Source organism: Oryctolagus cuniculus, chromosome 13 (assembly GCF_964237555.1).
Source record: "Oryctolagus cuniculus chromosome 13, mOryCun1.1, whole genome shotgun sequence".
NCBI classification, from domain to species: domain Eukaryota; kingdom Metazoa; phylum Chordata; class Mammalia; order Lagomorpha; family Leporidae; genus Oryctolagus; species Oryctolagus cuniculus.
In genome coordinates this window covers 47,233,836-47,261,686 of record NC_091444.1, presented here as the reverse complement: position 1 = coordinate 47,261,686, position 27,851 = coordinate 47,233,836, and the positions used below count along the sequence as shown (strand labels likewise).

Below are 27,851 nucleotides of genomic sequence, written 5' to 3'. Positions count from 1 at the left end.
GGTCACAGGTGGCTGACAGAAGGTGATGAGCCTCTCAGTATGCGTAAGGATGGGGCAGGTGAGGAACTGGAGATGGTCAGTGGTGAGTGGCAAAAATCTTACCATTTTTCCCCCAAAGGGGCTCTGCACAGGCAGGGACTCAAGAATTAGACTCTCCGGTGGCTGATGGGCTGCCGGTATTAATGTTATTCTGAAGATTTTGAAGAACAAATGAAAGATATTTTTCAGTAAGAGGATAACCCTAGATTTCAATGTCAGAGAGTGCATTATCTTATCCAGTTGTCCACTTGACCCTTTGTGGGTTGACCTTTGCTATAATTATCACCATGGGATCTTGGGGACCCCTTCTGTTTGAGGAAGAAAGGTGATAGCACCAGTATTGTGGCTATCTGTTTTTGAAGAATGAAAGGGCAAACATCATGATTTTTTTCTCTTTTGCTTCTCCTCTGTTTAAGCTATGCCAACTAAGAAAACACCATAGGCAGTTTTATTGGGTTGACTTGGAATTGCACTACAAACATTGAACAAAGGTGTCTGTGTGGTATGTAAATAGGGCAGTGGTGTGTTCACACTCCACCTGCGATTACAAGCCCAAGATAGCGAGTTTCAGACACGGTCTGGGGGTGGCAGGGCTGAGAGTGCAGACTCATATAAATATGTATGCCTTTAGCGTTGCATGCAAATGCTGCACTGGTTCTTGTGCAAATATGGATAGCCAATGTCGGTTAACTGAAGTGATGCACTGTGGGTGTTCTGGTAAACCTGTTATTATATTTTAAACAGGTTAAACCTCATCTTTTGTTGTTCTTTTAAATTTTATTTTTATTTATTTATTTAAAAAGTTTATTTATTATTTGAAAGGCAAAGTAACACAGAGAGAGAGGGATAGACAGTAAGAGAGAATCCATCCAATGGTTCACTCCCTAAATGGCTACCACAGCCTGGGCTGGACCAGGCTGAAGCCAGAAGTCCGGAATTCCATCCAGGTCTCTCACATTGGAGCAGGGGCCTAAGCACTGGGCCATCTTCTGATGCTTTCCCAGGTGCATTGTGCATTAGCAAGGAGCTGGATTGGGAGTGGAGCAGCCAGGACTCGAACCCGTGCTCATCTAGGATGCTGGCATTGCAGGTGGTAGCTTAACACATTACACCACCATGCCGGCCACTGTTGTTGTTAAAGACAGTCATTTATGAAAGTAAGATGAGAGGCCACGGTGCAGCTGTAGTGACTCAGCAGTGTTACTCATTAGACAGGTCAGAGATAAGAAGATGCTGATTGTGCCAGTCACCTTAGTGAATTCAGAGGGAGGCCTGGATCCTCGTCCTCGGCATGCTGCCTGCATCTACCTTTTTTGGCAGCTTCTGAGGGTGCCTGTTGGAGATGATTTGCTTTTGTCTCTTAAAGTCAGAATGCAGAGGACCAAAATCCTAGTAATTGACTAGTTTTGAACACCATAGTTTTATGTGTGTAAGGAATTGAGGACTTGATCCTAGTGAAAAGCAAAGGAAGTTAGTTTTGCATGCTAGCAAGACCTGAGTCAGAAACAAGCAACAACTTCCTATGATTTGTGGATTATATGATACATTTGTAGGGCTCTTTCAAGTTGTAAAATGACCTATTTCAGCAGAGCATTATGTCTCAATCATGGTGCCTCTCTTCTCCTACATCTCAAATGGGAATGATAATATTTGATGCTTATTTTAAGTTGGGAGGATCAATGAAAACATGATGGAAAAGCCCTTTGCGTGACTCAGAAGAAAGGCCCTTAAATAAAAATATGAAATTGAGCTCTCTCTATGGAGATGGGTACATGAAGGGATGATTGGCTCATCTTTCTGGCCTTTTACAGTTTCATTAAAATATAATTGAGAAGCATGGGAAGAGCAGGTTAGTCTGGTTTGGAAGAGCCAGAGAGATACATGTGCCTGGGTGTAGGGGAAGAGAAAGCTGTGTATGTCATTGAGTTGCACTTGGCAGGTGCTCCTTTAAATCCTTCCAGATCACACATCCCAAGCAAAGTGCTGGTAATTATTCTTGAGGATCCCAAAACGTTATGCTCTCAAATGAGGATTAATACCAGGCCAAAAAGAGGGCTGTCTCCTGAAAGGTCCCGTTCCCTTCCTAGGGTTTTGTTCTTTTGAAGAAGATTTGAATTTGGCACAGAAAGAGCCGACCTAACCTTATTCATAAAGTGAGAGAATGTTCACGTCTCCTCAACAATGTTGGATTACAAGGTCATTTTGAAGGACTGAATAGGCAATAATTAGAACAAGGAGAAATTAAACCATAATGAGCAGTAATCCCAAAGAAAATTAAAACACAGAAAACACTGCATTATTTATTTGGATTCAGTGGGAACTTGCCAAGGGAGAGGCAGCTGGCTTTCTGCTTTTTGGAATGTTTTTAGGCTAGAGAAGCAGCTGTCCATCACGTGTAAGCTCCCAGTTAACCTTGCTTTTAGGCCAGATCTAACTGTAAAGTGAAGCAGGGAGAGACACAATTTTGTGACATGATTCAGGATGGAAGAGATGTGGGGCCACAGCGGACTCAAGTTTCATTTCTGCCTATGCCAATGCATCACTGCTCTGCACCACTTCCCGGGGTCTTTGCCCCGTGGACTGTTGGGTATGAAGAGCTGATTTCAGAGGCAGACAAGTCCTGGGTTGTAATGCCTGCATCTCCTTCAGTTACCTCATTCACTCCAAAAATAGAGCAAGAAAGCCATCTTGTTCTACTCACTTTGTTGTGTCTGTTTCCACATTCTTACATTGGAATACAAATTCTTAATTTGCAGAATTTTTATAAGAATTAAATACTAACACTTAGAATGCAAATAAAAAACTTGACATAGTGCTTGGTAACTGGTAGTTTTGTTATTATTATGAATACACTGAAAACCAAGAAAAGATTTTGGCATGAAAATGCTTTAAAGAGTCATTTCATTTTGTTTTTGTAGAAAGAGCAGCCAATTTATTACCATTTGCAACAGTTTGTTTTATTTTATTTGGATTTACTAGAAGTAACATTATTTTGATCACCGTCACTCCTGATTTTGTGTACAGTTATCTGCACTAAGTAATGTTACAACATCTTCCTGGGAGGTGATGGCTATTCTGTAGTTTTCTTTGATGAGAATAGGAGTTTGTGCTTTTGGTGATAATAGGGATACTAACCAGTGACTCTCATGTATTCAAGGTAAAAAAAAAATTCTTGTTAATGAAGCTTGGCACAGTGCCAGCTATAGTAAGTTCACAAATAGATTGTTTCCCAGTTTGGACTCAGGACTGTAGGATTTTTAGACAATTGATGAATAATGCTTTGCTTCCTTAGCAATGATTGTGATAAACATGAGTTATTCAAAATGACATAGAAGAGAACTTACATTTCTGCTGCTGGACTTCTGTATTTTCATTTCAAAAGCTAACAACATTTCAATTCTGCTTCGTTAAAAGACATAGGATTGTGGATTTGGCCTCTGACTGCCTGGTGTGGTTATGATCTGTTAGTGTCAGGGTGAAGTGGTTACCTTAGGGTCCATCCTTGAGGTGGGCTTGCTCTCAGAGGGGAGATGTCCTCGGGGCTCTATCTGCATTTTTCGTGCAGTGTCCAACCACTGCCATGGGACAGTGCCGGTAATTACACATTGTTGGCTTGTGTTCGTATCACCTGCGGACTCAGCGTCACAGGCAAATTCACCGTTTCTGTTACTTGTCATCCAGAAATAAATCAATCTTGTGGTCTGTGTTGTGAGTAGCCGTGTTGTGTGCTGCACACAACCCGTGTGTCAGTGGAGATTCTGGTAGATGCTTCTCTCCTGGACAGCTTTTCTTTCTGACACGTGGCCCACTGCAGTGAAGGGCTGATTGAATCTTCTCTCTCCCCAGCCAGCCAAGTCTACCCTTCTTTGAGCCCAGGGAATGTGGCCAGTTGTATTTTTAACCCTGGTACCATACACGGTGCCTGGCATGTGTTAGCATGTGGTAAGTGTTTTAACAAATAAAGAAGATTATGTGTGGTATGGTGCTTGGCGTCGCTGTTACCCCCAGTGTGTAGGTTTATTTCCAGATCCATTTCTACTCTAAGCTCTTCGGAGGCCCTGGCTTGTCTTGTCACACTCCCATCTCTCGACTCCTGTTTTGATGCTAACAGATGTATGCTGTGATGTCTTAAAGATTTGTCTGCTAATGATGTATTAGGTGCATTGTGGTGCTAATGGTTGCACATGGTTTGAGTCAGGAGGTTAACTGCTAAAATAAACAGCTAAGCACTGTAAAGGTTTATTTCTCACTTAGATCACAGACCCACGCAGTTGGCCACAGAGAGAGGGTTAAAGGGCTGTGTTCCACATGGTCATCCAGGGATCCAGGCCCCTCTGTTGAACTGAGCCTTGATGCTTATGCCCTGGCTGAGCCGCATGTGGGTTGCAGTGAAGCAGAGGGAGCGACCACAGTGGATCGCGAGAGGTTTTCAGGCTAGATGGAGAAGTTGTGTCCATCGTGTCTGTCCTTATTCTACAGGCTGTGTGGACTCACGCGCTGCAGGGGCTTGAAACGTGGAGGAGCGGTGTGCCAGGGAGGGCGGCAGAGAGTGGGTGTTGGTGCCCAGGAGTTGGACCCTGCCCTTTATCATCAACCATCTTTTCTAGCCTGGGCAGAAGTAGTGCCCAAGGCTATGTGCAAACTTTTGGCCTTGAAGATGCTTGTTGTGTTCTCCTAATTACTGAATTTCACTGCCAGGGAGAAGTAGGCCTGCCCTGAAACCGAGGCAATACTTTGGGTTAAGAACTCCTCTTCTTTCCCATGTTTTGGTGGTAGACCTGTCAATGTCTGGTCTGAAGTTGGCAGTAAAACTTTGTAGTAATAAGATAAACAGGCTACAAAATGTTCAAGTTCATTTTAAAGTTGATGAGGGGCTGGTATTACGGTGCAGTAGGCTAAGCCACCACTCATAATGCTGGCATCCCATATCAGATTGCCCGTTCAAGTCCTGGCTGCTTTGCTTTCTACCCAGCTCCCTGATAATGTACCTGGGAAGGAAATGGAAGATGGTCCCAACTACTTGGTTCCGTGTGACCTAGGTGGAAGACCTGGATGGAGTTGCAGACTCCTGGATTCAGCCTGGCACAGTCCTGGCTTTGGGGGCATTTGGGGAGTTAACCATCAAATGGAAAATCAATCTTCCTCTCTCTCTCTCCCTTTGTCTCTTTCTCTCTCCCTCTCTCCATCCTCCCTTCCCTCTCTCCCTCTGTCAAATTTCAAATAAATAAATAAATCTTTTTAAAAAGTTAATGGAAACATTTTAAAGTCAATCTGTATTTTTATAAAAAGTACAAAAGTAAAGGCAGTGAAACTTATAATGTACCCAGCTGGCCATATGCTGAACTGCAAAACCTCAAATAGTCAGAAGGAAAGAAGTTGCTGCACATCTGTCTCCCTATGATAGGAATTGTAGCCTGTCCCTATTTGCATTAGGAATGAGGGGGAGGACATGAGCCACTTGTGTTGTATCCAAATTTTTAGAACCATGGGGCTTTATTGTATTTTCTTGGATAACTTTTAAAAGCATATGCTTACCTGCCACTCCTGATAATGAATCAGATATAGAAAAGTAGGTAACTTTTGGAGATCATATTTGTGAAAATCACTTTTGAACCATATTCTTTGTGGAAAAGACTAGTTCCTAATACCATTTGATGACTTTTAAAAAATGATGCTTCCATCAGGGAGCAGAGGTAACAGTTTACAAATTCACTCTTGGAAAAGGCCTTAATTAGTTTTTATACCAGGAGGGACTTATGCAGAGAGCAAACTATGAGCAATCAAAGATTTCAGATAGTTTGTGGAAACCGTCAGTTTATGCCATGCATTGAGAGACTCTGGCTCCTTCCAATGGATTGTGCCTTTTTTTTTTTGTCATGCAAACTTGTGCATGTATTTTATGAAGTGCTAATGCAGTTAGTATCTAATGTTTCTGATTTATGCAATTGGATATTTCATAAATGGGGTTTCTGCATGCACGCATTTGTACACATTAATATTTATGCAAGTATTCAAATGAATGCAAGGGCATCTGTCTGAATATGTGATGAAACTATGCATATGCATGAACATTTGTACCAGAGGATAAGTCCCCAAAGTTAGCGATTGCTGAGGCTAGAGTCTTCAACTTTAGTCCTTTTGACAGAGTTTTCTTGGTTAGAAAAAGTATTTGGAGAAATAGCACAACAACCATTAATATCGACAGATAAAATGATTTTATCTCCCTGTATTTAATAGGCATGAATGACAAATCTATTGAAGCGCCTTTATCAGTGATGGGATTTTTTAAAAAATGATTTATTTATTTGAAAGAGCTCCAGAAGGAGAGAGAGAGATGGAGAGAGATCTTCCATCCACTTGTTCACTCCCCAGATGGGTGAAAAATGGCTAGGACTGAGCCATACTGGAGCTAGGAGCCAAGAGCTTCATCCAGGTCTCCCTTGTGGGTGTCAGGGACCTAAGCATTTAGGTCATCTTCTGCTGCTTTTCCCAGACCATTAGCAGGGAACTGGATCAGAAGTGGAGCAGCTGGACATGAAGCTGTGCCCAGATGGAATGTCAGCATCACAGGTGGTCTCTATCTGCTGTGCTGGCCCCGAGTGATGGGGTTTTTAAAAACATGGTATTTTAGGGTATGTTGCAATTTTGACAAAGAGGATGTATTCTAATATGTTACTGTTACAAAGAACATGCTTTTGGTAATTAACTTTTATAAACTATAAATTTAAATTATTGTAGCTTGAATTTGAACCCTAGAAATACATTGGCTCCATCAGTGTGGGCTTCCTTTGCCTCCTTGAAGGTGTGTATGAGAAAGTGAAAGATGACAGAATGTGTAGTGGATGGGAAGGAAGGGTTCAAGTCCTTCATGTTTCCTGTTCAGATGCTTGCCGAGGCTGTGCCAGGTGACTCTCCTCCATGTCCTGCCTGAATGCAGGCTGCAAACCTATGCAGAGTCTGCAGTCTGCCTCCCTAGGCAGGCTAAGGCACCTGCCCCAGAAACCTTGAACCTTTTGCCGGCCACTTCCATGGATAGTCCTCACCGCCCAGTGATCTCCGGATCCCATCCCTTATCTTTGTTAGTCTGGGGGGAGATTCTCTTTGATCTCTTATACTTCTAATTCTGGTCTGTTTATTAGGTTCAGATGGAAAAGTGTTTCTCTTGCTTCTTTGTACGTTATATATTATTTATATTCCCATCCCCTATGTTAACAATTTATGGTAGGCCAAGGATAAACAGAGTTGGTTCTGAAATATCAGTTTTACAGTTAAAGATGTGTTAAAAAAATTTTTTGCATCCCATTGCCAAGGAATTTAAAATATACCAGCTGTTGGGAAGAGATTGAGAATTATGGTGTGTCTATGTCATACTCAAACAATATCTTCTCAATGAAATTTTGGTTAGTTTATTTTGAGTGAAGTGCCAGGGAATTGATTTTTTTTTCTTATGAGAAAGAAAAGGTTGAGAAAATTATGAATGAGGACATATGAATTTGGAAGGAATTGCTTGATTGAAGTTATGCTGTCTTTTCTCAGAGTCCAAGTAATACTTCTTTTCCATGATTGACTAGGTTAATGGTACTGGTTTTTGTTTCTTTGTTTCCTATGTGGAGGTTAAGTCTGTGGACTATTCACACAGCAGACATGGATTGGATAAAATACTCCAGATCTCTACTGGGCATGTAGTGTTGCCTCCCTGAATGTTTTTCTGATTGACGTCATTCTAGGCATATGCTGCCGTGTGCGGTAGGAGGTTCCTACTCATTTAGAAGGAAGATGTTGTCTCCTTTGTTGGTATTTACCTGGCTCACTTCTAAGCAGATGCCATCTACTTAGGCCCAGGGCAGGTGGGGTAGCAAGTGTGAAAGTTCTCCAGTCAGAGAGTTTGGTATGTTGTAGGCATGGAGGACAGGCTAGACTGAGCCAAGAGGAGAGGGGTGTAGAGACACAGGAGAGACTAAGCAGGGCCACGATAAAGAGTTGGGATTATACTATAACCACCTTGAAAGCTATTCCGTTGTGACACAGTTTGAGTTACATTCTCAAACGGCTAATGTGTAGGAAAAATGGATGGCATGTGGCCAGAATGTGCACAGGGAGTCATTGCTGGGAAAGGTGAGTTATGATGGATTTTACTGGAGGCAACAGGAATGGAGGCAAGAGGACAAATTCAAATTTTGCTTTGGAGGTAGAGCCACTGAAACACGCAGAAGGAGGAAGTGTTCATAATGAAGGGGTAAGAAAGCAAGGATGTGTCCTAGAATGTTGGTTCTGACCAGTGGGTCGACAGTGAGCCATCGGATGTCCGTAACCAACCAAAATGGAATGTCTACCTCTCGTTTGCCCCTTCCCTAGTCTTCCTCATGTAAGTTAAGTGGCCCTGCTATCTGCTCATTAAGCTGTTTTCCCTTCCAGCATGAAACTCAGGGGAGAAGGAAGGTAAGGGGGCTCCAATTGAGAGTCATTAGCACCTACTGAACATAGAGTACTCAGATAAGAAGGGAGCCTAGAACCAAGCCCAAAGCCCTCCGGCTTTTAAAGTTCTGGTAGAAGATGATGAACAAGCAAAGGCGAGACTTGTGAAATGACATGGAATGAAGGTGAATTTGGAAACTGAAGCCAAGAGAGAAGGTGATGAATTAGAAATAGTGATTAGATGTAACTCACTCAAGAAGTTTTGCTGCAAAGAGCGGTAGAGAATTGGGGCTGAATATAGAGGCCATTTATGGTCTAAAGGGCTTTTATTGTATTTTTCACTTTGTGGGTAGTTCTTGTTATGGGAGCTACTCAAGCATGTTTGAATTAACATTGATGAAACTGATCCAATAGAATAGAGGAAACTGGAATACAGGAGAGAGGGATAGTGGTGAGAACAAAGTTCTAGAGCAGCATGGAGGAACAGATTTCAAAGCACAAGTTCACGGCTTGTGAACTTGATGAGATCTGGGTGTATTTTTCCCATTGAAGGAAGGAGAGCAGGAAATGTGTCTGTAGTTAGGGTAGGGTTGTGGCTTAGTGGTGGGAAGATGAGAAATTAAGAATGGATTGCTTCTACTTTGTATATTCTCAGTTTGTGAGCTCTGCCTGTTCTTTCTTTTTATTGCTGTAAACTTTCTTCTTCTTAGTGTTAAGAATTGATTCTTGGCAACTTCAGTCTGAACTCAATTATTCCTCATATTGTTTAAGCTCTCATGTGGGTGTCTGCAGGCACGGCATAGCCTGCCACAGAGGGATTTTCGGAGTTTTCCTTTTGTCCCAACACTGGGTTATTCAGTATAGTAACCTCTTGTCACACGTGGCTGAGAACTTGAAATGGGGCTTCTGTAACTGAGGAATTAAACATTTGATTTTGTTGAATTTAAATTTGAAAATTGATTGTTAGAAAGATTTCAATTATTAGAAAGATTTCACTATGTAGGATAACTTAGACATGTCAATCTGTTTTTTCCAGCTACACCAAGAATTTCTGGTAACATTTAGCACCTGGATTCAGTTGCATCATACCTGTAAATTGTACACTGATTTCAGAGACTTAGCTAAACAATATGTAAACTATCCCAATAATTTTATGTAGATTACATGCTGAAATAATAATTTAGATGTATCAGTTAAAGTACATTATTCAATTAATTGCACTAGATTACAAATGGTTTCTTTTGAAAGGTAGCTAAGTTAAATTTAATACGTGGCTCACATCCTATTTCTGTTGAGTGGCACCGTCTCAGAGGATGAGAGGTCCCTAGTTCTGGTGTACACTTAGCGGTGCCTCTCTGGGAGTAATCCACGTCTCCCCACAAGGCACACAGGCAGTTTAGGAGACACGGGCTCTGTGAGTTTGTTCTGCTTCCCTAAGGCCGCAGGGCAGCAGGGCTGGGATTGTATCTTGGCTCCCTGCTGTCTGCAAGCTGGGCCCTGGACAGTTACCACCCAAAAGTCATTCTGTACATTCTTTCACTGGAGCTAGTGTGTGTTTACACTAGCCACGGATAGTGACGCGGACACTTAAAAGACATAGTTGGGTTTTTAACTCGTCTTTGAAAGTGTGAGTCCCAGGGTTTGGTTTTAATGTTCTGTTACTGATTGAATTGAGGATACACAGTTTATTGTTGGGCTTCTCCTTGCCCCTGAGCACAAGCACCAAGAGTCTTCTCTTTCCTGTTTCCTATTTCTGACTAGCAAAGACCAAATTGGCTCTGTGGATGTGCTAGCGCCAAGTGCAGCCATGACCTTGTCCCTATTTGAAGATGTTCTCCTGCCTCTCCCTTGGTCTTACAGTTGCTAAACTGTCATTAGGAATCTCTGTGAAGAATGGTTTTATTTGCTTTTATAGACATAATTTAAGTTTCCTAGTGATTTTAAGGGGCTAAGCCTTGGCTAGCGCAATGGTCTGTGGGTATCTGAAGGTCAGCAAGTTCCCATTTGAATTCATTAATGCTCCCTCTCTTTCTTGTCCAGTTCCTGTCTGCATTAGTGCCACCAACATACATTCGGTTGCCAAAGTAGAAGCCATAGGCTTCCTCGATTCCTGTCATCTGCCATCGTCACGTCCGGCAAGCCGTCCTCCCTGGTCTGTCCTCCTCCCTTTCACCCCTGTGGCTGCCTGGTGCAGACTTCAGGATTTCTAATCTTTCTTCTTACTCCCTTTCACTTACTCATGTGTGATCTCTCTCAGGAAACGTGCCTTTGTCTCTTCCAGCTGTGTATTTTCAGGCCTTAGGTGAGACCTAGGTTGAAGGAATATTCATAGGTTGTGGTTCTCTTTTATTCGGAAGTTGAAATCAATCTGTGTTTACTCCCCATTTGCATTCTTTTCTCCTGAATGCTGTTAGCAAAGCTGACTCAGCATTCCTCTCTCTCACTGGTTGCACAATCTCCAGTGCTGCTGTCGGCCTTGCTCAGGGCAAGACTGCCCATGTACTCGCCCAGCTGACTTGAATTCAACGAAAATCCCTCCCTGCTACGCCAGCTAATGAGGAACACATTTCTTTCTTGTAGCTGAAGTCCTATAGTAATATGCCCCTGAGGAATAGAATGGGCTAGAAATCCTTAGGGTATGGTATCGGATACTCAATAGCCTGGGGGAAAGTTGGTTAATTTTCATACAGGTATGTAGGCAAAGCATTTGACATGCTATTTATGAGCCAAAGCTTGCAATAGGGAATGAAAAAAGAAAAAAAAAGAACTATAAAAGTCGTAAAATTTCCTATCAAGTCACAAGTTTATTTAAACCCTGTTAGAAAACTCAGCTAAGTGTCATAAAGGTTGGCCGAAGAATTCCACGAATATGCATTGTGCCTGGAGCTCCGTGTTACATGTTGCTTCAGCTTTTTCTTCAAGTCTGTCTCCCAACAGGAAATCATTTCAGAGATGAGTCTGCATCAGTCCTGCCCCGGTGGAAGGGGAATGGCTGTTTCTGTGCGTGATGTGACTGCAGATGCCAGTAGCTGTGCAGCGGGGTTTCTCTATCTGCTCAAGAGAGATTGCATTTTTGCGTGGTAGGTAGGATTTCATAAGAGACATACTGGAGAGTCTGATTAAACAAAATGTCCTTTTCTTGTCTTTGTCCATTTACTGGAGGCAAATCTCAGAAGGATGGGTCCCTATGTCATCAACGCTCGTTTACAAATGACCCACGCTGTAGATAACTCTTTCCAGTCCCACTGCTGAATAATTAGTAGTGTGGGGAAAAAATCAGAGCTTTTAAAGAATAGTTGGACTTTTAGTCAGGGGAGAGGAAGAAACTGCCAAAAATGTCATCCGTTAGGGGACGCGCAGTGCCCAGATATTCTGCCATTGTCAATAACCAGCATAGCTCACCCCAGCCCCAAATCACGTGCCTTTTAGTTTCTCTTCTGTATTTAAATTTATTGTTGTTGTTCTTAGAATTCTAGTAATGGATTCAACAGAGTGGATTCCTTTTCTAAATGTGAGTGCTTATGTGTGTGGCCTGTAATCCGCAGAATAATGTGTATGAATTGGAGTGCTTGTTTCAGAATAAGGCAAGTCAGGCCAGCCGCTCTGAAGGAAGGTGCAGGTTTGGACACTTTGGGAAACGGAAAAGGTAGAGCAGAACCAATTGAGAGAGCAAAGGAGAAGGTTTGAGGCAGCTTTTCTTGTACACAGTTGGGAAACTGGGCTGTAAGAGGGAAAAGATGAACTTTGGCTGTTTCAGAAAGCTCCCAGGAACCATCTTAATGTCGATGCAAATGGTGCATCCATAGATGGCACATTCTGCAGCCGTTACATAAATATAGTAGATTTGTGGACAAAGAGGAAGCACAGACGAGACCACATACAGCACTCCCACCTCTGTGTATTATTTGGTAGTTTATAATGCATGTATATATATCCAGGTTTATGCAGAGAGTGTTCCTGGAGTAAAATGTAATAAACAGTGACTACTTCAAGGAAAGGAGTCTGGGACCTAGGTCTGAGGCAGGGTTTTGGCTGGTTTTTTTTTTTGGTGATACGTATTGAATTTTATGTAATTTTTTTTCTAGGATGACTTTTAGCCTTAGGAAAGCTGGTGCAGGAGGAGCAGGGGCTGAGAAATGCAGGGGGGGGGGGGGTGGATCTGAACATCTCCTCTTCCTTCTAAGCTCCAAAGCTCAGGACTGCTGTAGCTGGGACTCCTCTAGGTTTATTACCTCAGCTGGGTTATGGCTGAGCAAGCTGACCTGGAAATGAACCACCACTGGTGATCTCTCTATGGGGAAAACTCTGCAGTGTGCCAGAGTGCGCACCAAACCCAGTGGCCTCCACCACTGCCTTTTAATTTCATGTCTACCCCTTCCCCTTTTTTTGTTTTAAAGGACTTTAGACTTTTTTCACAGGAGGCACTATCCATCACATTCTCACCGATTTCATCAGAAATGACAAAAATACTACCTGCAGTGGGGGGCTTGGCTTCCTGCTGGGGTTTTTGCTTCTTTTGTTTTGTTTCCCCCAAAAGGTGGCCTCTGGTTTACACTTTGTTTTCCAGATGGCGTGAAAGTTATTCTGAGGAAGAATGTTGCCTTTTCTTTGGCATCTGATAAATATTTGAATCTGTAATAAAGATGTTGATCCCGAAGCACTGGTAGTTGTCTTCCATCAAGTTTTCTTGGTCTCAGAAGATGCTGTAGAAAGGATTTGAGTCTGGGGCTGGTGTTGTGGCATAGCAGGTTAAGCTTTCACCTGTGACGCCAGTATCCCATATGGGTGCCCGTCGGCTGCTCCACTTCCCATCCAGCTCCCTACTGATGCACCTGGGAAAGCAGCAGCAGATGACCCAAGTGCTTGGACCCCTGCACCCATGTGGGAGACCCGGAAAGAAGCCCAGGGCTTCTAGCTTCAGCCAGGCCCAGCCCTGTCTGTTGTAGCCATTTGGGGAGTGAGCCAGCAGATGGAAGATCTCTCTCTCTCTCTCTCTCTCTCTCTCCCCCCCTCCCCTCTCTGTAACTCTGCTTTTGAAATAAATAAAAAAATAAATCTAAAAGAAAAAGCACTATTATTTAAACAAACAAACAAAAAAACCCTACAAAGGATTTGAGTTAGCATAGGGCTTCTCAGTCTTGGCCCTGCTGACGTCCATCCTTATTGTGGGCTGATGTCCATCCTGTACATTATAGGGGTTTAGCTGCATCCATGGCCCCTACCCACTGAATGCCAATAACAATCTCTGGTTTGACAATCGAATGTCTACGTACTGCCAGATGTCTCCTGGAAGCAAGATCACCCTAGTTGGTGGTGCTGATTTAAGTGACTTTGTTATTCAGTGTCCAAGAATTGGTCTATGTTGGAGCCTGCAAAACCTGGAGACCTAGAAGTGGGGCTTGGCCAAGCATCTCTAAGCTTTGGTAGGGCCCGTGTAGGTCAGGAAGTGTGGGTCAGTTCATCTTCTGCTCACCTCTCCTTGGATTCCTGGCTAGGAGGAGCTCTGAGCTCAGGGTTTCCCTCTGGTGGGAGAGAACGAGTTCTTGGAGCCAGTATGCTTGCAGGACGATACCATGCAGAGGACTTGACTGGCCTCCACGTTAGATCAGCTGTGCTGGGGTCACTTCCAGGTAGCAGAGAAAGAAAGCATGTCTCACTAATCAGACAAGAGGGAGATTGTATTTCTCAGAATGCACTCATTTAACAAATGTTTATTGAGTGCCTATAGTGTGCTAGGAGGAAAAACACTTCTCCCCATCCTTCTAACTCTCATTTCTGTATTAAGTAGTCTATGAGGAATCTTCACAAAGTTTGTGGAAAATACAAGTAAAATATAAGTATTCTGGTGCAATTTTTTGAAGTCCATGCATAGTTTTTTTCACCATATGCATTTCTTTGAAACCCCCTTGTATGCATGGATGTCAGCATTTTTTGCACCAAAATAAACATCTTTTCATTCTATGCTTCATGAACTTTTTGAAGTTCCTGTATATGTGTTTTGTCATTTAGTTGTACATTACTCAGAATCTTTTTTACTAACACAAAGTCTTCACTTCCTCCCACTTCATTTGCTTGATTTCTGAAGGATCAATTATAATTAAAAGAGAAGCTGTCAAGGGGATGGTGAGGATTTTCTGAACAGTTCTTAGCTGTGCCAGTGCTTCCCGCACACACACGCATGCTGGGCTGCATCCTGGAGACCCTGCTCAACTCTGCTTCTATTTATACGGCATCCTTCCATGCTTTGGTACCAGCTGCCAAGGCAGTGTGTAGACGCTCCTTCCCTGGAGGTCTTTAAAAATAGAACAAAATATCCATCTGTCCATAATGGTTCTGATGCTGTCCTGCGACGAGAAGGGATAGACTAGATTCTTCTGGCAAGGTTTGCTTCAGTCGTGAGTGCTCTTAAATGGATGAGTTGCCTTTTTGGTGGGGGAGGCAGGGATGTAAAGTGACGCTCCATGAATTTATTGGTGTATCACCGTACACATCCTGGCTAAATCGAATGAAATATATCTTGTGCTGTTAATGTCTTTGAAGCACTTAGTGCGTTTGGAGTCTTACAACAACCATGGGAGGTAGGGAGGGCTCTTCCCGGGGTCCCCCGGGCACGGAGGCGTCAGCATGATGCTGGCCCACGTTGCAGCCTGGCTGGTGCAGAGTGGAGCTGCCACACCAGCATTCCGCTCTCCAGCTGCGCACTCTTTCCTCTTGGCCCCGTGGCTTCTTTGTGAATCTTTCTCTGTCACACGGAGTCCAGACATTTCATTTGGAGTAGTAAAATTTTAGGGCCTTAATGATTTTGGGAACCTATCTTGGAAACCATTACCTACTCTATTTTCCCTTCCAAAAAAGTGCATTTTCACATAAAACTGTAGTAAGGTTTATTGCCAGCCTTATACAGATACACATATGTTACTGTACTTGTATATTTATATTTGTGTGTGTATTTATGTGTATATATATAAGAGTATGTGTATATATGTGAATATATAGATTTAGGCGTGTGTGCATGTGTGTTTGTGTATACATGTGTGTGCATGGTCACAGATTGGTCAGAGTGCTGCAGGAAACAGAGTAAACCAATTTGATGGCAAATAAAGAGACAGGGTACATAGCTGTGGACATGGTTAAGGGCACAGCGAAGTGCCCAGAGATTCAGGAAGTCATGACCATCCGTTGAGCTAAAACCCAGGGAGAACTGGCATCGTGGAGAGGGCTGTACAGAGGGAGTGGTAGTTGTGAAGATGGAGTTGCTGCCAGGGATGCACCCAGGGCGGAGAGGATGTAAGGGCAAAATCCCTCCGCCTCTCGTCTCCTGCTCTGCCTCCCGTGACTCAGCTGAATGGGAAGAGAGCCTGCAAGGAGGCCTGGAAGAAGCAGGCTTCTGCTGTGAGACTGGAGCAGCGCAGAGGAGGGAGAAAATGGAGCTAGGGTGAAGGCAAATGGGTGGGAAGTAACCAGGGGTGTGTGTGTGTGTGTGTGTGTGTGTGCATGAAAATGTGTCCTTACTTTTCTAATCTCATCTTTGATCTGAAAACTTTGGCATGGATCAGGACTACCCTATATGACCCTCACAGTTTAGCTAACATGTCAAATTTGTGTCACGAATTAGGAAAAGTCCGTATTTTCATTCTCTTGGTGATTATCTCAGACTCTTCATGAACAAAGATTGAAAATAATGTATTTTGATGGCGATTACCCCTGGGATGTCATTATATCCACACGTTTTCAGTGGACGGAGCTAGTAAATACAGATTTTATGAATGAGAAAAATATAGTGTTTTTAAAATAACAACCTTGTTAGAACCAAAACATTAAATGTAGAATGCTGAAATACTTTCAGAAATAATTATTTTCCATGTGGTTATGCCACTTCATTTGGTATATAATTAGATCCATTTATTTCAGTTGACCTTGAATTTTAGAGGTTCTCTTTTTATCTCTTTATTAATACTTTTTAATTACAGGCAGTGTTCCCATGATTTTCCAGAATTATGAAGTGAAGTATATGGGGGAGAGATCTTGCTGTTACATGGTTTCTTCCTCTCTTTTCTGTTCACTTCTTGGTAGGCGGTTATTTCGTTCTGTTTTTGTTAGTTGAGGTTCATCCTTTGCTGATTTCTGTTGCATCTGTAGGGAAGCATATGTTTGTGGCAGGCCTCCTTCCCCTTCTGCCGTGCGTGGCCACGTGTCCCAGGCCCTGCTCTGTGCCTGGCTTTCCTCCGTGCTTGCTGCATCCCGCAGGTCCCCCCTTTGCAGTGTTGGAGATCTGCCTTCTGCATTTGACAGTTCCATCGTGAGGCCTGCTACAGTTTCTTTAGCCAGTCCCTGTTGATAGGCATTTGGGTGATTTCCAGTCCTCTGCTATTGCTAGCATTGTAATGAATAATCTTATACATTTATCATCTCATATTTTTTTCCAAGTACGTTACTCCTGGGGGTGGATTTTTATAGAGGAATTGCCGGGTTAGAAAGTAAATGCACATGTGACTTTGCTAGGTATTGCCAAATTCCCCGCCAGTGGGGTTGAACCATTTGCATTCCCAGTGGTGATACATGACAAGGCCTGTTTTTCCAGTCTCACCCATGGAGAATGTCTGGGGGTACACAGTGGGCTCTCCTGTTGTTTTAATTTGCATTTCTCTTATCATCTGCAAAGCTCCATGTGACCATTTTGCATTTGTTTTCCTGTGAGCTGTTTGCTCCTCTTGGGTTGTTATTCTTTCCTTAATTTTTGGAAGTTCCTTGTCTATTAGGGCTGTTAACCCTTCAGGGTAGGTTACAGTTCTCTCCCTTTAGCTTTCTGATTTATAGTGCTTATTTTTCTTGTGTAAATTTTAATTTATTATTTGTTTTTATCTTTATATCGTCAAGTTGATTTTTGTGTAGTTCCTATTTTTTCCTTGTTCATGTTGGTCGCTTTTCTGCTGTTGGAACAGAGCATCACAGACAGGGTAATTTATAAAGAACAGAAATGTGTTTCCCCAGTTCTGAGGGTGGGAAATCCAGCACAGAGGCACTGGCAACTGGCGAGGGCCTCCCTCCTGCTGTGTCCTCACATGGCACAGGGCATGGAAAAGAGGCAAGAGGGAAGGAGCCAGAGAGTGTGTGAGAGAGAATTGACTGTTAAATAAGTTATATTTATTTATTGGACAAGGGGAGAGGAAGAAGGAGTAGGGTAAAGAAGAGGAAAGACGAGAGAGAGCTCCCTTATCTTCTTCCTGGTTCACTCTCCAAATACCTGCAATGGCCCATCTTGAAGCTGGGAACTCAACCCAGGTCGCACATGTTGGTGGTAGACATTATTTGAACCATCACTGCTGCCTCCCAAGGTGGGCGTTAGCAGGAGCTAGAAGCAGGAGGTACCTTGAGGTGAGACTTGAACCCAGGGCATTTATCCCCTAAACCAGATGTACCCCTTGAGAGACCTCACTTTTATAACAAAGTCAAACCTGTGATAAGGAACCCACTCTTGCAATAGCAGCATTAATCCATGCATGGGGGTGGAGCTCTCTGACACAGTCACTTCTTAAAGGCCCCCCACCTCCCAGTACGATTATGGTAGCAAATAAAATTTCAACATGAATTTTAGAGGGGACATTCAAGCCATAGTACCTTTGGTTCTGGCTTTTGAATTAAGAATGGCTTCCCATTTCTAAGTTACAAGGTAATTCCCCATGCTTCCTTCCATAATTTCATATGCTACATTTGAATCTCTCCTGGAATTTCTCTTGGTATGAAGGATGACGAGCAGAATTGATGAGCTACTCTCCTAGGTTGTTCTAGCATTATATGTGAAAGAGTCTTCCTTTCCCCAATGCGTGATGCCCTGTATCATATGCACGTAGGGCTGTCTCTGAACTGCCATTCCCTTAGTAACACACAGCTCTAGGAACAGGGACTTACAAAGTGCATTAAAGAGTCTTCTGCAACCAAAGTCACAGTGACATGATTCCTGCGATGATAGAAATACACAGATGAAATGCAGGAATTTCTAGAAACACCTTCTGAGTGGGCTACTGCCATTATTTCGTTTTTCCAAGGAGGGAAGAGGAGCCTAGGGAGAGTGTACAAACTAGCTTAACGTCACCCAGCTGGTTGGCAGTGTGACTGGAATCCGTGCGCTTGACATTGCATGCTTTGCCGAAAAGCATTTGATTTTGTCAGGAAACAGGGGTGACATCTCTCAGCAAGGACCTGGACCCAGCCTAGATTCCTTGTCTTGCCACAAAATATTTTCTTGGTTTTGAATATTTAAGATAATAGTCAGTATAAACAATATATGCATATGAGCACATCTGGAAACTTTTTGAAATTAGCAATAATGATAACAAAGAAAAAATACAGAGCCCTCTTACTAACCCTCAGAGGAGTGTTCCTTTGGTTAATTCTTTCCAGAATTTTCTATGCATACTCTTTGTTTTATTATGATCATGCTAAGCGGATACAGTTTTGAGGGAATGGCAATAACATTAAGCACTTAAGTGTACTGATCCAAGTGCTCTAAGTACGTGATTTCTCACAGAACCTATTGGGAGTGCAGTCTTCATTATTTCAGTGATACATGGCTGAGATAGTAAGTAACTTGCCCAGCCTTTCAGAGTTGGGAAACAGTGGAGCTTCGTTCTACATCCTGTGTGTATACTCCAGCACCTCTATTTTAACCTCTATGCTCGCTGTGTCATGCGTATATCATTTTGGATGCTTTTATTTTATTAGCATTTGGACAGAAATGGTCGTCCTATTTCCTCAGTAATCACATTAAATTTCACCCATAGTATAACAGCTTTCTTTCGACACCATTAAGTTACTTTTACCAATTTATAAGAAGAAAAAGTTTAAAATGATTTTTCTTGGTGCTTTCCTTCAATCATTATTAGTATGATCTTGGCCTTTTCTCAATGAAGCATCTTGTAAATGAAATAAAAAAGAGTAATCTGAAGCAGGCCAACAAGAGAGAGGAACACAGATTAATGCTGTAGACACAGTTACTGCCACATGTTTGACATGTTGACTGAACCCACCCCCTAAAAGTGGTTTATACTGACATTTGCTTAACTACCTTCCTTTCTCTTAACCCTTCCTAGATCCACGTTGTCCCAGATTCCAAGCGAGTGATGAGATACACGAAGTACGGTGGTGTGTGGCTGGAGGGTGAGTGGTTTGGGGCCTCATGGCCATCAGAAATAAGTAGATGTGTCCTGAGCCACCTCCATTTGTAGCCTCACTCAGCAGTGCACCCGTGCCCTTCGCTTCCATTGTGATGTCAGGAAATCTATTGGTAAGAAAGAAGAAAATCTATTGCCATTATAGCTATGTTCTCTCAGAGAAATACTGAAAAGGACATTTTAAAGAAATAAACTAAATGCATAAGGTTGAAGTGAAATTACGATTTGTTAGTGACTATTATAGAAGACAGTGTTTTTACCAGCAACAGTGTCATTTTTGTGATTGTCCGTGTTCTGGGAGAAAACAGAGTGGTAGACTTGTGGTTTGTAAGCTGATTTTAAACTTTTTCCAGAAGTTAATATACTTACCAGCTTTGTGTGAGGTCCGTGTGGAATATTAGGCTAAACCTGGTAGAGTTCTGTCGCCAGGAGGGTGGAGATGTTGTGTGCTGAATGTATCTTTTTTCAATGTGCCTTCTCTATCAGCAAATAGAATCTGAGCTTGTTCCTCAGTGTAGTCTGTATTCACTCTAAATTATATATATGTGCTCCTGTAGATCCAGAAGTTAGTGAAGTTTTCTTTCTTAAATTTTAAGTCAGCTGGCACCGTGGCTCGCTAGGCTAATCCTCCACCTGCAGTGCCGGCATCCCGGGTTCTAGTCCTGGTTGGGGCACTGGATTCTATCCCAGTTGCTCCTCTTCCAGTCCAGCTCTCTGCTGTGGCCCGGGAGTGCGGTGGAGGATGGCCCAAGTGCTTGGGCCCTGCACCGGCATAGGAGACCAGGAGGAAGCACCTGGCTCCTGGCTTTGGATCGGTATAGCGCCAGCCGTAGCTGCCATTTGGGGGGTGAACCAACGGAAGGAAGACCTTTCTCTCTGTCTCTCTCTCTCTCACTAACTCTGCCTGTCAAAAAAAAAAAAAAAAAAAAAAAAAAAAAAAAGCCTTAAATTTTAAGTCATAAAGATATGTCAGCAGATGTTCTGATGATTTTTCCTGCATGTCTATGCCAGGAGGTTGTGGATATATCTGGTCAAATGTCACAATCTGTGACTCTTGTGGTAGAATGTAAAACAGTCAATTGCCTTGAAGAGCTTCAGAGTGGACACATTTTCTATCTAATCGTTGTTAGAAGCTTCTAATCAAGGACATGTTTGAAAGCAAAACGATTTTCTCCAAAGCTCCCCAAGAAAGATTTCGTAACAGACTTCTAGATATTTTTACATTTTAAATTTTTAAATTTTAAAATTGGTAGTTTGTTTCTATTTCTTTTGTAGCTTCCCTGGGTGGAGTTCCACAAGTATTTCAGGTTTGTGTAGACTAAGACATTGGGAACCCTATAAGCCACATATCTTGCCTGTAGTTTTAGAATCCTGGCACATAGCAGTTGGCATTCTTCAAACATCAGTTAGACCAGATGACTGGTTAATCACCTTGCCATTCATTGTATTTCAGTTCTCACCTAGGAAACGAAAGACTATTTCTGAAAAGAGGGCTGACTTAGTCAATGATGGTTTATCATAGAAAGACAGTTTTTATGCCTTACTCTGCTATATAACTGATTAGGTTATGACAACATTTGAAAAGCAGTTTTAACAATTATGCTTTGAATAGAGGATTCATTTACTATCTGGAAATAAATATTTTCTGTCAGCTTATAGATCTGACTTAAAATATCAGTCTTAAAAATTTCAAAGCCTCATGCTTTCCATATAAATGTCTAAATTAAGTATTTGTTGGTGAAATATCATTATGATGATGGGTTCATATCTGTTCTTTAGATGCCTGGCCTGTAGTATGATAAAAAAAAATTTCAGTGCTCGCTTCAGCAGCACATATAATAAAAAAATTTTCACTAAGAAAATACGTGAAAAATAAATCTTAAGAATAGCACTTTCACTGTGTATTAAATTTGGTGTTAAGATTATCTTGATTTTTCAAAATCTCAATTTGTATTCTTGCTATGTCATAAATTTCTTTTAAGTTGGAACATCTGTCTGGATGTGCAGTTACCATTAACTCAGTCTGATTAGATTATCATTAACTTCAAAACCCATGAGAGGACAGTCTGTTAATAAATCTGGAAAACAAATGAAATTGACTTGTAAAAGAAATATATAAACTACCAAAACTGACTCAAGAGGAATTAGAAAACCCAAGGAAAGCAATAGCCAAGGAAAATATTGAACAATATTATTAAATGATTAGCTGTATAAAAGACTCCTGTTTCTGATAAATATCATATTAAGGATGTCTGGTTCCAAGGAATGACTAACAAAAAAGAGATTTATAAGAAGGATATAGGGTTTCTCATAGAGAACCATTCCCTCAAGTAAGGCTGAACTCTATGGGAACTATGAAGTTATTAGAAAGCAAATCTCTCACTGTGTCTTTTGGAGTTTATGTTTTTTTTTTTTTTTTAAATCTCTGCTTTTCTCTGAATGCCACAAGTTTTCTTAATCTGCTTATCTGTGTATAGTTGAAAAACAGGCACCTGCCTGAGCCCTGTTGGTGTTATAGCTCTGGAAATCAACTGCCATCTGATTGTCTACAGCTTCTTTGTTCAAGCTCATGAAGCATGTTGAGATTGGTTATTGAGTGACCAGTGTGTCTCCTTTTCTCAACTACAGCATCTGCTTTCAGTTGAATAAATTGTGGCTGGATAGTTAGGGTATGCGATTCATTACTAGTGCATAAGAGGATGGTCCTGAGCATATCCAACAGGTAGTTTTATTGACACGTCTGCAATAACTTTATTGTTGAGTGTGTCTTGTTTTCATGATTGGCCATTTCTGAAGTACAGAAATTGGCATAGACAAAAAGGTTGACCATCCTAAAAATAAAACTCCACTTCTTGAACGTAAATGATTCTAGTTCAAAAACCTAAATATACATTGTAAAATACTTGCTATTATGTAAACAAATGTATAAGATCCTATCCATTCAAAGAATAATCTACCATAAGCAAGTAGTATTTAAACCAAGAATGCAAGGGTGGTTTAATATTAGAAAATATATTAATGTACTATTGATATTGATCCAAAGTCAGTTAAGAAAGCATTTGATAAAATTCAACAACAGTCCCTAATACAATATTTCAAACACTTGGTTTTTATGGTTTGTTTGTTTTTTTGCTATTTTCAGTAACTGCCAACATAATTTTTATTACCATACAAGAATATTTAAAAGATTTTAAAAGCCCCCAAGTGCAGATAATAAACTTCTTTGTCTCTCAAGCTCTTAATTTCTAAATATTTATAATGAAGCATTCCATTAAAGTGGTATAGTTTTTGAGAATTATTAGGAAAACAGAATAGAGGAAGTTTTTCATTGTCTCACAGGATCCCTTGTTTCTGGAGTGTACTGTTTCCTATGTGCAATGTGAATGATCATTTGGGAATGAGATGCTTTCTTGTAGGAGATGCTTTGCAGAATCATTGTTTACTTGCTGCAAGATGTTCCCCTGGCTGTTTGAACTCTGATCCCTTTCTCTGAGTTGAGTCAGTGCTGTAATCATGACCTCTGAGCATTTGTACTCCATCTTAGACTCAACATGCCTGGGCCTGGGACCATTGGCCCCTCTCTTCGAAAGAACTCACAACACCTTAGCACAGCTTCTCTCCCCTCATTCTTTACATTTTGTGTGTCACTTAGTCTACTTCTTTAAAGCCTCTAAAATCTAAACCTTTCAATGACTTTCATGACCCTGGCATATGTCTTTGTCTCTCACTTAGATACATCTACAGAAGTCTTGTAATTTTCTCTTTATTTCATTTCAGCTTATTATACCTACATTGCAACTAGATTATTCTCTCTCTCTCCCTCTTGGATTTTCATGTCACTCTCCTGCTTAAGATTTTGTGACTCAAAATATTATAAATAAAATTGTTAGCTTGACTTTTAAAGCTGTCTCCATTCTACTGCCAGTATTCTTTACTCATCCACCTTCTCCCTGCCACGCTGAGCTGGTTTCTCATGGGGACCATAGAGTAACTGTTGTGTAGTCTTTGTGCTGTATTTCCCAACCTCCTCTTTCTCAGGTATGAAAAGCTGACTTGTCTTCATAATGTAAAGACCAAAGAGCAATGGTCATTAAACTTTAGAGTCTTCCTGATATTTGAGATTTCCTCCATCCTCTAAACCCTTCCAATACTGTAACTCTCTGATGACCTTTTTATAGCCTGTACTTGATTTGTCTGTCTATTCACAGATTACAAGACCTTTGAGTATGAAAGACTAGATTGTATTCAATTTTTTATTTCTCGCCGTGCCTAACATAGTGACTTATCTGTGGTAGTCTAAATATTGATGCTTGAATCAAATATTGAACATAATGTATACATGAGCAGTTTGCTTTTGTATTTCAAACATCAAAGCCCTTAATTTGATCCTCTTTGAGCCACAGTCTCTAAGCATTCCTTTGGGAGATAGTAATACACCTAAAAATATACAGTAGAACTAAGATACAATATAGTTGTGTTGCTTACCTGATTAATTTTTGAAACATGATTTTTTTATTTTTTTCACATTTATATTCCTATTTGCAGAAAAACTGAAATACTGTTAATATTCACACAATAGTATGCTAAGAATAGTAAAAGTGCTACTATAACCTTAGGAGAAAAAATGTTATTTAAATTGAGGATAAAGAAAGATAATGCTTAAAGATACACAATTCTTTCCTCCTTTGTGATGATATGGAAACTGTATTACATTGAGTCAGACTGCCAAGGAATTTTGCAACAGATTGAATGCCATGATAAATATCTGCTTTTTAGATCTTTGAATGGTGTTCTTGCTTGAAAATCAAACTTGAACTTCCCATGAGATCATTGCAGAGATAAATGCCTAGAAGCTTTTCAAAGCCAAACTCTTGGCTTTATCAGAATTTAATTTCCCACTGATTATGTTTATATCGATTTTGGAACACGTAGCTATGAATATACTAAGAGTAACTACATCACTAATGATTTCTCTTACCTTGGGAGTGCATCTCTGTTTTATGTTCATAGGGAATCCACTTATATGTATGTACTGGAGCTCATGTTCTAGTTTTAAAACTAGAGTATGAGAATGTCCTTGGAGTGTTTAAAGGCTGTGATTTTATAACAGTTAAAAATACTTTGATGTATATAGGAATGGATTTTATAAATGTCCTGTACTTTATTAACCATTCAGTCACGCTTGGTTAGGCTTTGAGCTGTGGTCATAATACAAAAGGAATTTGTAAGAAGTGGATTTCAGCCATATGATATCACAGTGTTGAACGTACACAACAGGCATGTGTGGTGAGATGTTACATAAATGTGTAGAAGATCTTGTCTCAGATCCTGTTAATGCTACTTTTGAGTTTCAGTTGGGAGATCCTGATAGTATTTGATTTCCAGAGAGTTTATGACTATCTCATGAGATAAGATAGATGAAGAACTTACCTTGGTAACCGCTGTTTAACATAGATTAATTCTGTTCCTCTTTGGCCAAAACAAAGAACAGCAGCAACAACAAATAGTAAATGTTTGACAAAAGAATTTAATAGATGATGTTTTCATCTTTTGATCCCTTGCACCATAATGTACAGTAAATAAGCAGATAAATTGGCAATCAGCCAATCTTAGAACTAGAAAGGCTTGTCTACTTTTGTACGAAGTGGGGCTTTTGAACCCAGGTCTTAGGACTCTCTATGGGGTTTTCTTTCTTCCGCTGCTCACACCAGTGTGCTTCCTGCTTGCCCTTTTCCAAATGCTGTCTCCGTGACTAAAGCTCGTGCGTTGAGGACCTAGTGGGCTTCATATCTTCTCTGTCCTTGATCATCCTTGTCATCTTGTCAGTCACAGTGGCAGAATAAAATTCTGCCATCAACTCATTGTGGATTATACCCTCATGCTATTTTACCTATGCTTTTTATTTTTTGAGTACAACAAAAGAACTTGTGTGGAAGCCCATTATTGCAGAGTTCAAATCCGTTAAAATCATTGGTCTCAAATATAATAATTGGTTCTGTCTTTGAAATACAAATATCATAGAAGCTGGTCGTGCATTTTGTGAGACTACGTGCTGCCCACTGTGCTAAGGGGGCAACTAGGTCCTACACTTTAAAAGATATATTTCTGGCGATGTTTTGAAAACTGTTTAGCCCTTGAATTATAAGTGTTTTAACTTTAGAATATTTGAACAAAGACAGCTTATTTAAACGGGTGACTCACTGTAGTTTTGTTTTATTTTTATTTTTTTTTTATTTTTTAAAAAATTTTATTTAATGAACATAAATTTCCACAGTACAGCTTATGGATTACAATAGCTCCCCCCCCCCATAACTTCCCTCCCACCCACAACACTCCCCTCTCCCACTCTCTCTCCCCTTCCATTCACATCAAGATTAATTTTCAATTATCTTTATATACAGAAGATCAATTTAGCATATATTAGGTAAAGATTTCAACAGTTTGCACCCACACAGAAACACAAAGTGTAAAATACTATTTGAGTACTAGTTATAGCATTAATTAAACACCTAAGAGTAGTTGTGTATTAATTACAGAGTTCAACCAATAGTTTTAAGTAGAACATAAAAAATACTAAAAGGGTAAAGTATTAAGTTCTTTTTTATTCTTTTGTTTGTTTGATATATAGTATTTTTTTATTTAATAAATGTGAATTTAGAAAGTGCAACTTTTGTATTGTTGTGGCTCCCCCCCCCCCAACCTCCCTCCATCCCGTGGCCCTCCCCTCACCCACTCCCTCTCCCATCCCGCCCTTCATCGAGTTTCATTTTCAATTACCTTCATATACTGAAGATCAACTTAGTATATACTAAGCAAGGATTTCAACAGGCTGTACTCACACAACCGCACAAGGTATAGGGTATTGTTTGACTAGTAGTGTTGTTTTTAAGTTTCATAGTAAAACACATTAAGGACAGAGATCCTACATGGGGAGCATGTACCCAGTGACTCCCGTTGTTGATTTAGCAATTGGCACTCTTATTTATGACGTCAGCAATCACCAGAGACTCTTGCCATGAGCTGTCGAGGCTATGGAAGCCCTTTGAGTTCATTGACTCTGAACTTGTTTAGTCAAGGCCATATCACAGTGGAGGTTCCTTCCTCCCTTCAGAGAAAGGCGCCTCCCTCCTTGATGGCCTGTTCCTTCCACTGGGGTCTTGTTCACCAGGATCTTTCATTTAGATTGTTTTTTTGCCACCATGTCATGGCTTTCCATGCCTGTGAGACTCTCATGGACCTTTTAGCCAGATCCGAATGTCCCAATGGTTGATTCTGAGGCAGGAGTGCTGCCATTCTATGAGTCTGCTGTGTGTCCTGTTTCCCCCGCAGGATCATTCTCTCCCTTTTAATTCTATCCTTCATTATTTGCTTACACTGGTCTTATTTGTGAAATCTCATCGACACATACCCTATCTTTTTGATCTGTTGTGTATTTATACTTATCACTTTACCAAGTGCGCTGGCATTGGTACCTGCCTCCTTGGTAAGATTGAGTTGAAATCCCCTGGCACATTTCTAGTTCCACCATTGGAGGTAAGTCCGAGTGAGCATGTGCCAACCTATATATCTCCTCCCTCTCTTATTCCCACTCCTATGTTTAACAGAGATCTGTAGTTGTGTTTTAGAAAAGTAAGAAAAGAGACAAAAACAAAACACTCAGCTTAAAGTAGATAAATCAAATAAAGAGCAACTTGAAACATAAAATCATATGTAGTTTTCTTTATTATAAAGTCTTCAACTCTATCCCGGAAGGTTCACTTTTGTTCTTTTGTTTGTTTCTTTTTTTTTGTTTTGTTTTGTTCTTTTGTTTTGTTTCTCTTGTTGGGGTTTTTTTAATTTTAAAAATTTATTTATTTTGGAAGAGTTACACAGACAGAGAAGGAGAGGCAGAGAGAGAGGTCTTCCATCTGCTGGTTCACTCCCCAAATGGCCACAACGGCTGGAGCTGTGCTAATCTGAAGCCAGGAGCCAGGAGCTTCTTCCAGGTCTCTCACGTGGGTGCAGGGTCCCAAGGACTTGGGCCATCTTCTACTGCTTTCCCTGGCCATAGCAGAGAGCTGGATTGGAAGTGGAGCAGCCAGGACTTGAACTGGTGCCCATATGGCATGCCAGCACTGCAGGTGGTGTCTTTACCCTCTACACCACAGCGCTGGTTAGGTTTATAATATAAATAATTGACCCTATCATAGAAATTCTTATCTCCTAATGAGCAATTAGATAGGATCA

The 27,851-nt window shown here is 41.1% G+C and overlaps 1 protein-coding gene across 3 annotated transcripts in view; it reads left to right on the top strand.

Annotated features, from left to right (window-relative positions):
• The window catches only part of NEBL (nebulette), a 403,673-nt gene that overhangs the window by 246,005 nt on the left and 129,817 nt on the right, over positions 1-27,851 (top strand). The window contains exon 5 of one of the 3 annotated variants that reach the window (XM_051821440.2): positions 19,545-19,738. The exons of the other annotated variants lie outside the window; for them this stretch is intronic. The gene's annotated coding sequence lies outside the window, so the exon portion shown is untranslated. The remainder of the gene's footprint in view (positions 1-19,544; positions 19,739-27,851) is intronic. 3 annotated transcript variants of the gene reach the window in all.